At 37.9% G+C, this 13918-nt stretch overlaps 1 protein-coding gene across 5 annotated transcripts in view; it reads right to left on the reverse strand.

The window, feature by feature from the left end:
• mRpS16 (mitochondrial ribosomal protein S16) overlaps nt 1–13876 on the reverse strand; it is a 28799-nt gene extending 14923 nt beyond the window's left edge. The window contains exon 1 of one of the 5 annotated variants that reach the window (XM_083124866.1): nt 13788–13876. The gene's annotated coding sequence lies outside the window, so the exon portion shown is untranslated. Of the gene's footprint in view, nt 1–12509; nt 12529–13490; nt 13648–13787 lie in introns of those variants that run through there. The other 4 variants (XM_083124868.1, XM_083124874.1, XM_083124867.1 and 1 more) reach the window with 4 other exon arrangements.
• Nucleotides 13877–13918: the final 42 nt, after the last annotated feature.

Below are 13918 nucleotides of genomic sequence, written 5' to 3' on the forward strand. Positions count from 1 at the left end.
AAAAATCCTAGCAGACGCAGTCCTTCCTTCGAACCCTGACAATATCTCCCAGACGAACGCACAAAGACTTGAACTCCTGACATCCATACGTAAGACTGCTCATGACAACTTACACAAACGTTTCGAACAACAGAAACAGTACACAGACCGCACTTCTAGGCAAATACAGTACTCACCAGGCCAACGTGTGTGGATTCTAGATGCCACTCCGATTCCCAGCGTGTCAAAAACTTTTGCGTCCTCTTATAAGTACAAAGGAACTATCCTTCGAAAAGTTAACGAGAATTCCTATGAAGTGACTTTCATCGACGGCAGAAACAAAGAAAAAACCGACACGATTACCGTCTCTAGGCTCAAATCCCGCTACTAGTGCCATAAAAACCCTACTAACATATACACTAACATTCATTAACATTCCACTCCGTTATCACTCTCTTTAGCCTCCTCGCTACGTACATTGCACATGCTAACATCCCATGATCCAGCATTTTCCCACGCTTATCCCCCCCCTTCTTCACTTCCCTTGCTCGCACTTCACTTCTGCATCAGAACGAACTCATTTTTATTTTAACAAGCCCAGGATTACAGAATGCTATCCCAATCGTCGGAACATTTATAATAAATCCCTTGCCTAATAATTAATTTCTCCTAATATTTTAATGTTATTTTATAATTTGCGATTATACGCATAGTAATAGTCAGAACATATCACTTAGCTGATTTGACTCATAAGTACTTAGCGCGTTTATGGTTCTAACTAGCAAACATTTTTTTCCCCATTTGCTGGTACATATACGCTCAAATGAAAAAAAAAGAGAACAAAGAAATAAAGAAAGAAAGAACTAAGATAGAACAAGATGAACGATTTAAAGAACAAATGAACTGCGTAGAACTTGCTGAACTTTTGGCTTTGGGGCATAGCAATTTTTATTTATTTACGCTCAGGTGTAACGCGAACTGCTTCTTTGAAAGCTGCAATGCACTAAATATGTTAACAAAACATATAATAAATATAGGCAAATGTTCCCACTCTCTCCTTTAATTTTATAGTTCAATTATTCATAGCATACAACATGGTATAGCTCATATCCCATGAAAGTAAAACCTACTATCTTTTTCCATGAACTTTTATATAAATCTATTACTTCTTCTTTTTCACTTATTTTTCAAATTTTTTTTTTTGGTTAGCAGCGAATCGAAGGCGCTTAATCCTTTGCCCACAATACATGTAAACTTCTTGCAATTATTTTATATACGACATTTACACATATTACAGACGGAAATGTCTCGTAATCACTTAGTTCCTTCTATTATCACTGAACCCCCTTTCTTTTCTCATTTCATTCCCGGCTAGTCCGGGTATTCCAACTCCTTCCCCCCCCCCCCGTTGCCCACCGGCGAAATTTCCACCTGTAAACCTGTCATTCATAAACAGGTCCTCTTAAAAACTCTGCCTAATATAAGTAACCCCGCCCCTTCGCCATCACTACGATCAGATACTACCTCCCCTCCCCCTCGAATTTCTTCCCCAGTTTCATTTGAAAGTCCTTTTTCTGTCGACTTTATCACACGCAACCATTTATTATAACTCTGCTCCACTCCCTTTTATATTTTCCTAATTTTTCCCTTTTTGCGCTTGTTTCATCCTCATCGCCACGATTGCTGCCGGATCATTCACCATGACGACCTCCTGCCTGTGCTTCCGAGAGAGAGATCTTGGCTCATTGAAGTGACCGGATGACGATCTTGTGGACTTCCAGCACCGAAGGACCCAATCCTGTCTGGACCGATCGGCTGATTTTTCCATCATCCCGGCCGCGCTGCAGCACTGTAACGTTTTACTCAGGACGGTTCCCGCTGGAGCGACATCGTACGCTTGAGATACAGACTGCCATTCCCATGACGTCACGGAGACCTACCTCGGCAAAGCCCCTCCGACCCCAGTGCGTGTTGATATTGCTTGCCTGGCTTCACGTGTTACGCATGTCGCTTTCATCGGCCGCAAGTGTGTCCCAGTGTTCGGCTTCGCTCAAATGACGTCAAGCTCACATAATTCGTGTGCGAAAATGTCATATATATCGCCAGGTTTGTGACCACGGATGCTGATCTATATATTAATGGTTTTCCATTTTCAAGCCCTCCCTGTGTGAGGTACGCTGATACGATTCTTCGTTATGTGTTTTATCGTCTGCTGCCGAGTACGCTCCGCCTATGGCGACTTGCAGTCTACGGCGTTGCCATGGTGACGATAGCTCAATGCTCCACCCTACCTTATGAGTGCTTTTCAGTGTGTACCTTGCACTACGCAAACAATAAACAAACCCACATATGTTGTGCGACGTTCTTTCACTGTGTGCTGACCTGTGTTTTTCCAGATGTTATCATGTTATCGTGTTTTATTCAAAACTAGTTGTGTCAATACTACATGATTATTATTTTTTATATGCCTCAAGACTTCGTTTGTTGGTGCTCCTAATCTTTGAATACACAAGAGGCTTTGACCTACAGTTTACATTTTTTTCCAACGGTGTTTGGTGCTATGACTCTTTTAATGATATGAATATTTTGATGATATGAATATTTTTCTTTTGGTGAATAGTTTGGTGTATTGGTATTCTACGGATTTTGGAAATTTAATAAATGCTCATTTTAAATCTAACCTCCTCCGGAGATGGTTGGTCGACCATCAAAGAGTGGATCGATTAACTTAACAAGGGGAATGTAGAGATATGGAGATTACGAATACAAGAAAACCTTGTCAAGAGAATATTTACGCTTGTTTATTTCCTGGAATTGTCCGACCAGCGGGCGATCCCAAGAATGCGCAAATTTTGTAAGTTCCGTGAAGCAATGACTGAAAGGCAAATGCGTGGATCTAAACAAGATCCAGCGTGTTCGAAAGGTGTAATAACCTTTCCAAGCCCAAGATTATAAAAGGAAGCTCGCTCTCATTTGGCTCATTTGGATTATTCGTCTCATCAAACTCTCATTAGTCTCTGATTACACTTGGATTACTCTACGACACATTGCAACTTACAGAACTACGACGACGGTACACGAAGTTACGGCTGCATAAGCATGCAGCGAGTCGCGCGGGATCGCTCGAATCAGTGAGCCAAGGGTCACGGCATCGAACCTTGGCATCCGTCACAATTCGGTCTGCAAGAAGCATCTGGACAAGAACATCACTCACCTACCAGGTATGAACAAGCGTAAATAACCTTTAAATTCAACCTTCCATATCTCTTCCCTCTTAATCGGAGCAGGTTCAACTGACAAGTACAATTAAGCTGTACCTAAAATGTATTATTAAAGCATCCCTGTGACCTCAGATCCCAGGTAAGATGGGATTACAACAATATATATATATATTTTCCTGACAGCACAAATACTAAGTTTTAATAATCAGAATATCAAAAATGAAGAAGAAAGGTTTATTTAATATAGCAAAAGAAAATGGCTTTCACACTAACAGAATAAACCAAATCAAAAAACAAGTCACACGAAAACTAAAGGAAAAGAGAAATACAGACAAAGATGAAAAATCTGTTGAAAAGAAATTTGTGTTCATTCCATTCCACACGGGATTCTCACATAAAATTGCAAAAATTTTTAGAAGTTTTGATTTCAAAATTGTTGTTATATCACCAAGAAGTTTAGAATGTACATTTAATGAATTCAAAATGAGACACTCTCTACCAGATGTGGAAACCACAGGAATATATAAGTTCTTCATGTTCAAAGGATTATGTAGGACAAACAGCAAGGAAAATGGTAATAAGATGGCACGAACACGATTTGGACATTATAAATCTAAACCCAAGAACAGGTTTGTCAGCTCACATCATCGAAGAGAAGCATTTGATTAAAAAGAGAAGGGTTTTAAAAAGATTGACGGGAAACATAGAGTTGAATGTCTGGGAAGCTTCGTTCATTGCAGAAGACTGGAATAAATTAAATAATGAAAATGGTAACATAGGTCCAGTATGGAATTTTCTTTTTTCACAAACGGAGTAAGCCACCATCTTTAAAATTTAATGTGACAGAAAACATCAAGAGATTTTGTGAAAACAATGATGATTTTGAATGACCTGATGATATTTGGGATTCATAATTTTAAATAAAAAAATGTGATAAAAAAAATATCTTTTCACAGTTAAGTTGCTATATTACAACAATGTAACATTGACAACATCCATTGTATAAGGGATTCTTTTTGTTTAAAAAATTGCTAACCATTGTTATAACTAGGGCTCGGAAGTTGAGGAAAAATCTTTTTTTCTAGTGTTCGAAGATGAGGCCCAACATAATATATGTTCATTTTGTGTCGTTGTAGGCCAGAAAAAGGTGGGTTTTATTTGTCCTTTTTTGCCTTTTTCAACGTTTTTTGGCTTATTGGTCCTTTTTTTTTAGGTCTTAACGGCTTTTTTTTCAACTTCACCTTCTTTCGACTAGGTTTTTACTGCCCATTCTCAATTCGAATCATCATCAGTTCATCACCTCTTAAACATCCTTTCTGTAGTAAAGAAATAAAAAAAAATGTAAAAAAAAATATGTATTTGAACCATCCCTGAAACGAGAGAAAAACATTTTTGGACGACTGAAGCAGGTATGGTACAAGGTCCTTTAAGGGTAACTTGTCTGGAAGGTCGCTCTGTAAGTGGCAACTTTCCCTTGTTTTGAAGCTTTCAGCACCGTGTATATGACCAGACAGCACGTGCCTGCAAAGATCTCAAGTCAGATAAGGAGGTGACGTGCATATTCATTAAATATGTAATTAAAACTGAAGTTATTAATTAATTTGGATCACATTTATACATCTTTTATTTCCATTTTTAGGTCCTTTTTTCGACATTTTTGGGTCTTCTTATAGGTATTTTTTTTTGGCAATATATAGGTCTTCAACTTCCGAGCCCTAGTTATAACTGTATCTTTAGTCAAAATGAAAATAAATGTCTGATGAAGGGAGCATGTGTTCTCCTGAAACGTCACAATGAAAAACTGTTTTCTTATGCTTGTAATAACCGTAAACTACAGGAAAATAATTATACAATGCAAGCAATGCGTACATACAAGAAAAACTAGTATTTTTCTTGTTTTATCAAGATTCTCTGTCCTTTTTGACAATCATGACTATGACCAGGGGTATACAAAACTGAAAATAATTCAGGCACCAGCCCTTTTTTTCTCAGGAACCAGTTTTTTTCATTTTTTCATATATAATATGGGATAAGAAATCCATGAATCCAGTAACATAAGCTATGAAATGTGATCTTAAAACATTTAATTAATTTTACTTATGAATTAATACAAGACTGGAATAAAAGTAAGTAATGTAAATGTCATATGTTGACATTTTTTTCTGTAATCCTTAATGTTTGGTTAATATTGTTATGACTAGGGCTCAGAAGTTGAAGACATATAAATGTGATCCAAATTAATTAATAACTTCAGTTCTAATCACTTATTTAATGAATATGCGCGGCACCTCCTTATCTGACTTTTCAGGCACATGCTGTCTGGTCGTATACACCATGCTGAAAGCTTCAAAACAAGAGAAAGTTGCCACTTACAGCACCACCTTTCAGACAAGTTACGGTTAAAGGACCTTGTACCGTACCTGCTTCAGTCGTCCAAAAATTTTTTCTCTTGTTTCAGGGATGGTTCAAATATATTTCTTTCTTTCCTTTTTTTTATTTCTTTACTACAGAAAGGATGTTTAAGAGGTGATGAACTGATGATGATTGGAATTGAGAATGGGCAGTAAAAATTTAGTCGAAAGAAGGCGAAGTTGCAAAAAAAAAAGCAGTTAAGAACTAAAAATAGGCTAAAAAAGGACCAATAAGCCAAAAAAGGACAAACAAAACCCACCTTTTTCTGGCCTACAATGACCCAAAATGAACATATATTATGTTGGGCCTCGTCTTTGGACACTAGGAAAAATAAGGATTTTTCCTCAACTTCTGGGCCCTAGTTAAGACCTTTCAAAAAGATTGAATAATTTATATGGGAGATAGAATTATTTTCTAAGACAGTGCAGCTGACAATTGGAGGCTATGGGAATGGAAGAAAGGATGAATCACTGAAAGTTTGAGGGGCTATAAAAATGAAACCAGACAAGTTAGAGAGAGAAAAAAAATAATGTAGTTTCTCACCACCATGGAAGGACTAAATCTATCAAGTTTCATAAAAATCTGACCACCACCCCTTTTTTTTTTTTTTTGATTGAACTGACATGGAATGACCCTGATGTCATGCTGACTGGGTTATGTTCACATGTAAAAATTAAAAACGAGAATAACAATATTTGCATACACCATGCAGTGCACATACAAGGCTAATCAGAGCTGTGTGAAGACACCAGTGGGAAGAACGAAGTGGTTCAGTATAAGTAATGGACTAAAACAGGGAAGTGCTCTTTCCCCACTGCTCTCATAATTACAATGGATGCAATTAAAGAAGAGGTGGGGAAGAATATAAGAGAGGAAGAGAATTACAACAGAAATGTACAAAGAATAAAGATGGACACGGAAGAGTTGAGGTTAGTGGAGTTTTTCCAATATCTAGGAAGCATAATTGAGAGAAGTGGAAGAATAGATGAGGAGGTAAACAGAAGAGGACAAATGGGTGGTGGACTCTATCAAAGCCTTTGAAGATAAATATGGAACAGGCATGCACATATGAAATGCAAGAAGGTAATGTATAATGCATACTATGTACCAATAATTATGTATGGAGCAGAGACTTGAACAATGATAGACAGAGACAAAATAAATATGCAGGCAGTGGAGATGAAATGCTTAAGGAACATGTTGGGGAAGACCAGAAGGGATAGAATAAGGAATGAGGAGATCCAACAGACCATGGGGGTGGTGAAGCTTCAAAACAGAGTAGATCAGGCACAGATGAGATGGTTCAGACACATGAGAGTACAGAAAGACTGCCAGTAAGAGCATACAATGCACAAGGAGTGGAAACAAGGCCAAAGGGGAGACAAAGATGTTGGTGGAAAGAGGAGATAGTGAAGAGAGTTAGAAGAAGAAGAAGACAAGATTGGAACATCCTGGAAAGAGAGGAATGGTGAAAGACCAGAAGAAAATGGAGAGCCTTGACTTCTATGCTGACCCAACCAGAGGTAGGAAATGGCGAAGCAAGATGATCCAGTGGTGTGTTGAATTCAGTGTTGGTTAGGGCAGATTCTATTCTCAAACTGATAATAGAAATCTGTAGCTACCATTCTGGTCTGGTGTGTGAGTTGGGGGTGGGTGCATGTTGGAAAATCTCTCATGTGTATAGTACATCCAAGCAAAACAACAAGGTTTGCAACACTAGCATGAGACAAAACCATTGCTCTCAGTACTGGATAACCATGTTCAGTTTTCACTGCTACAGAATTCAACTAGCTCTTGGGTTTCACTGTTTCTTCTACATGGTAACAGTTCCGAATATTTAATGGTTTTCTCAAGTTTTATAGGTGCATTTGGAAGTCTTGTAGGCTATTCGCATTTGTCACAGAATCAGTTTTGGACTGTCAGCACATACCTAATGAATGATCTAAGTATGTAAAAGTATAAGAAACAGGTCATGCACATTTTGGTGTACAGTTACCTATGTACATCAAGGAAACACGGCATGTTTATGAGCAAGACAGTAGACAATAAATATTAACATTAATAATGAAAATGTCACGTAATCATCTTCGGATTAACCATAGTATAATGACATGTAGTAACAGTAACATATATCTGTGAAATGAATACAGAAGAAACAACTATCTATTATTCAGAATCAAGTACATGATACAGGAAACACACTGCAAAAAATACAAATTTAGATATATAGAGTTCTAAAACAATATACTGAAAGATGTCATGTCATGGAATCAGAATTTGCCCAAAATTACTAATGCACATACAAAACACGTATAGTGTTTGAAATTAAACATAACTCAATTAAAAAAAAATTGAGTGATATATGTATGTCATCTCCTGATATGCATGATTACCAATGCCTTCCATTATCTACAGTCAACCTTTGTGGTGGAGTTCTTAGCACAGTGTGTTACGAAGCCAGTTAGTTTTCCATGTTCGAATCCTGGCCTAGTCATTGGTGATTTTTGTGTGTCCCATCATCACACCATCATTTATTCTATTGTCCCTTCATCACACCATCATTTATTCTATCTTTGTGATTAGCCAAAAGTGACAGAAATGCGGAGAGAGAGAAACACAATTGACCAATTAATGAATCGACTATTATCTACTGTCCCAGAATATAACTGATGAAAACAATGAACACATCCAATCACTTGCATCTCTGACTGCACATATTTTTTTTAGAAGTCAGCCCTCATTTTGTCATCTTTTCCTTCCTTTGGCATTCTCTTTTAGAAATACTGGGCCAAATACTAGGACTTTCTTTGGGTATGCCACTGTCTGTGGTTCATTCCACACCAACATGTCTGTCATATGATACAAAATTATTCTTTTTCTCAGGGGGAGTAGTCATAGTTACCCCATCCTGTAAAATCTTATGTAATTTTGTGACACACATATGATTCCGTGATGCCACTGTAGCAACATATAAAATGAGAAGTTCCTGTTGCTAATCTGTAGCGTTGTCTGTCACGAAAACTTAGCATTAAATATGCAGTACTATTGTCATGCACCTAAGAACAGCTTCACTGTTGCCACTTTTGCAATATTTTGTCACGGAATCAGCCTACAGTTTGTGATAATGAATTTAGACCTACATATACCCTACGATTTGGCTGTGCAAAAATTATTTCACACGATGTAATCACAGGGCACTGGAGGCCAACTTGACTTTCAGTGTTGCCTACTAGCAGAAATACGGAACGACTGAAGATGACCGGACCCCTCTCCGATTTTCTTCATATTTGGCATACTAACTAAAAGTTGTCAAACGTCTAGAAATTGCAAAATAAGTGAAAATAAGGCGTTAGTTTTCGGAATGGAAACAGTCGATTTTCACGAATTTTTTTGTTTCACAAGCAAATATACTGTATATATTCCTGATACTACCACGACACCAAATTTTAACTATGTTTGCCTAACCTAACCACACGTTAATGGTTCATGGGGCTAACACCAATGGTACGTGGGGCTAGCATCAATGGTTCACAATTATTTTGCAATTTGTAGATCCTGACACTAACACGACACGAAATTTTAACTATTTTTGCCTAACCCAACCACACGTCAATGGTTCGCAATTATTTTGCAACTTCTAGACATTTCCGACAAATTTTAACTTCAGATTCGTCATTACCAGGCCTCAATTAGTAAGTGTGCCAAATATGAAGAAAATCGGAGAGGGGTGCGGTCATCTTCAGTCATACCCAGAAATACTGTCAACAGACTGGATATTGCTAACATCATGAAATATGGGTATCAGAGCTTCAATTTGTGCACTCCTTACCTGTACAGATGTTTTTCTATTTTGCCTATCAGTTTGACTTTTTCAAGGAAATGCCCTTGCAGAATACTGAAAATGACTGTGAAAGTAAATTTGAAGCTTCAAGAAAGTAATTAGTTGAGTTCTGAGTTTCGTAAAGTGTGATTTGACAAGATATGATGTAAACATTACACAAGAATCCATGCCTTCCAGTGAGCAGCAATATCTTATTTACTCCTGTCGAGCAGAGTTTGAAGGGGTATGTGATCATTTGTTGAAATCATTTTCGGGTGTTATTTTAATGCTGAGTCCTAAACCTGGCCTACCTAACCTAACAACAAAAGCATTTAGGAGGATATTTTAACTATAATAGCCCTAAACTTCATCCAACTATCCTAATAGTGAAATCATTTAGGAGCATTTAATGACTTTTTCATGACATGACATGAACGCTAATAGCCTAACCCTAAACTTGGCCTGTGTAACAGTTAATGCATATCATAACCTGACATCACATATCGTAGTAGAAGCAGCAGCAGTCGGTATCAAAGATGACTGTAAACGAATAGCTATCAGCACATAGGAGTATGCAGAAGGTAAAAAATCATTCTCAATAACACACGCAGTAAGCAATCAACAGGGTGATGAAGTGATGAAGTGTGTGTTAATAGTGTGTACCATGATTAATTCGACATTAAACAACCGGAACCTGGCCTTTAATTCTGAGGGTTAGTGCTACGTGTACATGGCAATTTTTTCTCTCGAACAATGATTGTACAACTGTCCGTGAACTGGTTATCTTGGTACCTGTTTCATAAATCGGAGACACATTAAAATCGGATATTTTGTGGGTAAAAGTTGTCAATCGGAATAACGGATTTCTTCAATTTTACAGGAGAAAGCACTTACGGGACTGAGTTTCTCTAGACTTGTGAAAGGTCGTGGAAGTGTTTTCTCCCTTTGTTCAATTTATTCGGCCGGTAAATTATGTATTTTTCGACATTAATGTCTCTCCGATGCTCAAAAGCTCTTGCCTCCATTACCTTCGACTATGTGAACCAAATGTTCCATGTGTTTGATGACGTAACACCCGGTCAGTATTTCCAATGATGCCATTGTTTTTCCAGAACATGACAATTTTAACTATGCTTGCCTAACCTAACAGACCCTAACCTAACCTTGCGTGAATGGTTCATGGGGCTATTTATGAATGGTTTGTGGGGCTATCCGTAAATGGTGTGTGGGGCTATGCGTGCATGGTTCGTAGGGTTTTGGAACCCAGAAAAAAAAAAATCTAACACGAAAGTAGGAATTTTTCAGATATTAAGGTTGAAACACTGCATACCCACAGATGATAGACAACGCTAGTCAAGATTTGCCTGCCACATTGTGTGTAACACAAGCGAAAGAGGAACGAACAATAAATTACTCGATATGTGGAAAATTGAAGCTATTTTCGTGAAAGAAGCGAAATTGCACCTTAAAGAATGTTTCGGAATGCATAATAGGTAAGTACGAATGTAAGAAATGACGAAATTAACGAGTTAGAGGTGTTCGGCCAATTGACAACATTTAATATTTTGTGTTTCGCATGGTTAGTACTTACCAATTGTGTATTGCGGAACATAGTTCAAGGTGCCATTATGCTTTTTACACGAAAACATACACTCTTTCTACTAAAATAACACATTTTTCGGTAAAAGTTTACTATCCTTCGGACACCTATAACTTCTTAGTTTCGTCAATTTTCGACATTCGAACTTACCTATCTGCTTCGCGGAACATTCCGTGAATGGTTTTTGGGGCTATCCATCCCGGAATCGGTGGGAAATTTTAACTAAAAAAATATTTTCGTTTGAAATTTTTGAGTCCAAATTTCCCACCGATTCCGGGGTCCGCTCCTGGGGTAATTGACCTACCGGCCCCAACCGCAAACGTGGCCACGCCGCCGCTCCGGCTCCCCTCCCCGGCTTTCTCTATAGACTCCCCGTTAAAGGCATGTTAGAAATTGCCCGGAGTCACCTGCCCCCAAATAAGCCCCAAACTTTTTAAAAAAAAAAATTGAAGAAATCCGTTGGTAACATTATAGTATAGGGGTGACGGATTACTTCAAATTTACAGGAGAAAGTACTTATAGAAATCATTTTCTGTAGCGTTGTGGAAGTTTGTGAATGTAGTTTTGATCCATTTTAATGTGAATACATGTTTTTTTCTGCGAAAATCTCTGTCCGACATGCTGTTTCTGCTGCCGCCATTTGCTTTCCGCACGAGAGCAATATGTTCCGTGTTAAGATGATGTAACCCCGTAGTCAGTGTTTCAAACTCGCAGTGTTTTCACTAGAACATGATGTGTCTAGTATTTTTTTTTTTTTTTTAACTATGCTTGCCTAACCTAACTTAACCTAACCTTATGAAAAATGGTTTTTGGGGCTAACGTGAACGGTTTGTGGGGCTAACGTCAATGGTTTGTGAGGCTAATGTCAATTTTTCGAGGTATTAGCATAATTTCAAATCTGGGCACGAAAGTAGGTATTTTCCGGTGAACGAGGTTGCAACACTGCATAAATCGACAAAACACTCGCACAACGTGCCTTGAACCAGTACGCTATCGCCTGCCATAATGTGTTACAGAATCGAAATAACAAGTAACAGTAATTCGTAAATGTAAGAAATAGACATTATCTTAGTTAGAAATTCATTATTTCACCTTAGGAAATGTTCCGCATTCCAAAATAGTACGTTAGCAATGTAAAAAAGTGCAAAATATATGATTTATAGGTGTCACCCCCATACTATAATAGTACCAATCCGTTTCCAGGATACGGTAAACACCTGAATTTCACACAAAGGTGTTCCCGATGTTAGACAATACTACAGGAACTTATTACGGTAAGTAGTTTCTTCTGTAGAAATGAAGAAATCTGTCCGAATAGTAAACTAGTTTTTCTAAGTGCTACCGAACACACGTAACGGTGCGATTTTGCTTACTTTGCGAATGATATAACTTCTTTTGTTTTCAAATATCAGTGTTTCCGGCATGAGTTTACAATACCGGACCACTCTCCAATTTCTATAAAATTTCGCCTACTTACTAATTTCGGTGTCCTGATGACGTATCTGTAATTCATATTTGGCGGTCACTTGTTAAAATTGTACATTTAGATGTAGAACTTGTAAAATAACCTTGCGATTTACCACGTTGATTGTCCATGCACAGCAATTCGGAACCATCTTTATTTCGCAATTCGTTAATGGTCTTCCTTTACGCACAACAATCTTGCAATCTTGAATATTGACGTCAGACGAGGAATGCCTACGAGGTTAGGTTAGGTTCCGTTAGCATAAATACAAAGAAAAATTAATATTTTGGCTAAGAGAACTATACCTTACTTTGCCTAACATGAAAAAGCTCTCTCCCGTGACGTCAGAACATAATGTTGCTAAAGTGCTGTGCGATAAGTTATACCCATTCAGGGAAAATAGCATGTTTCGTGGAGCTACCGTTCTTATGGTAGGGTTACGTTACGTTAAGAAAACATAGTTTATTTAGTTTTTTCTCGATTTCCATACTCGACCGCCAATTATTACATGCAAATTCGTGATTAGGAGTTCACAATTAGTGAGTAGGCGAAATTTCATAGAAATTGGAGTGGTCCGGTATTGTAAACTCGTTCCGTGTTTCCAACCTTCTTCACCGAAAAATACCTGCTATCGTGTTCGTCACGTGTGCAAATTGTACATTATGCACGGGTAGCTGACGAATAGCCCCACGAACCATTCCGATAAGGTTAGGCAAGCATAGTTAAAAAAAAAAGTGGTTAGAAACACTGATAGGGGGTTGCGCATCCAACGTATGCAGCATCCGGTTCACGTAGGAAAGCAATGGCAATTGTGCGTCGGTGAGATATTTCTATTGAAAAATACATGATTTCCCGGCCAGATTCCACGATGAAAGAAAATACCTCGACTAACACTGAACACCTTAGAGAAACTCATTTCCGTAAGTAGTTTCTTCTGTAAAAATGAAGAAATGTGTCTCCGATGTATGAAACTGTTACCGTTATGTTACTTACGTATTAAATCACAATCTAGAGAACCCATTCAACAAGTCTATACCCTATTTACTTATTAGCAATTATTAATCGCGCTGTGTGTAAATACTATGCTTGTTTCACATGTCATATAACATATAAGAATTTTCTTTCATTTCTCGTCTCCACAGTGTATGGCTTTTTTTTCTAATGCGATGAACCCAATCTCACTCGCGCCGATTTCTAGTAAAGTTAATTTTCTTGCATATGAATCACTGTACGTTCTACTATGCATTTCTACCAGGGAAATTAATAGTGTTTGAAATCATAATATCATACCGTATGATCACCAAACCGTTTTGCACCAAACGATTTTCGAGTTCGGAGACAGGAGTATAATTCTGTTGATGGACAATCTGATACCTCAAATTGCAGTTGCCAATCTCGGAGTACTTTCAAATTTTACATGA

This window comes from Lepisma saccharinum, chromosome 1 (assembly GCF_977018435.1).
Source record: "Lepisma saccharinum chromosome 1, izLepSacc3.1, whole genome shotgun sequence".
NCBI classification, from domain to species: Eukaryota; Metazoa; Arthropoda; class Insecta; order Zygentoma; family Lepismatidae; genus Lepisma; species Lepisma saccharinum.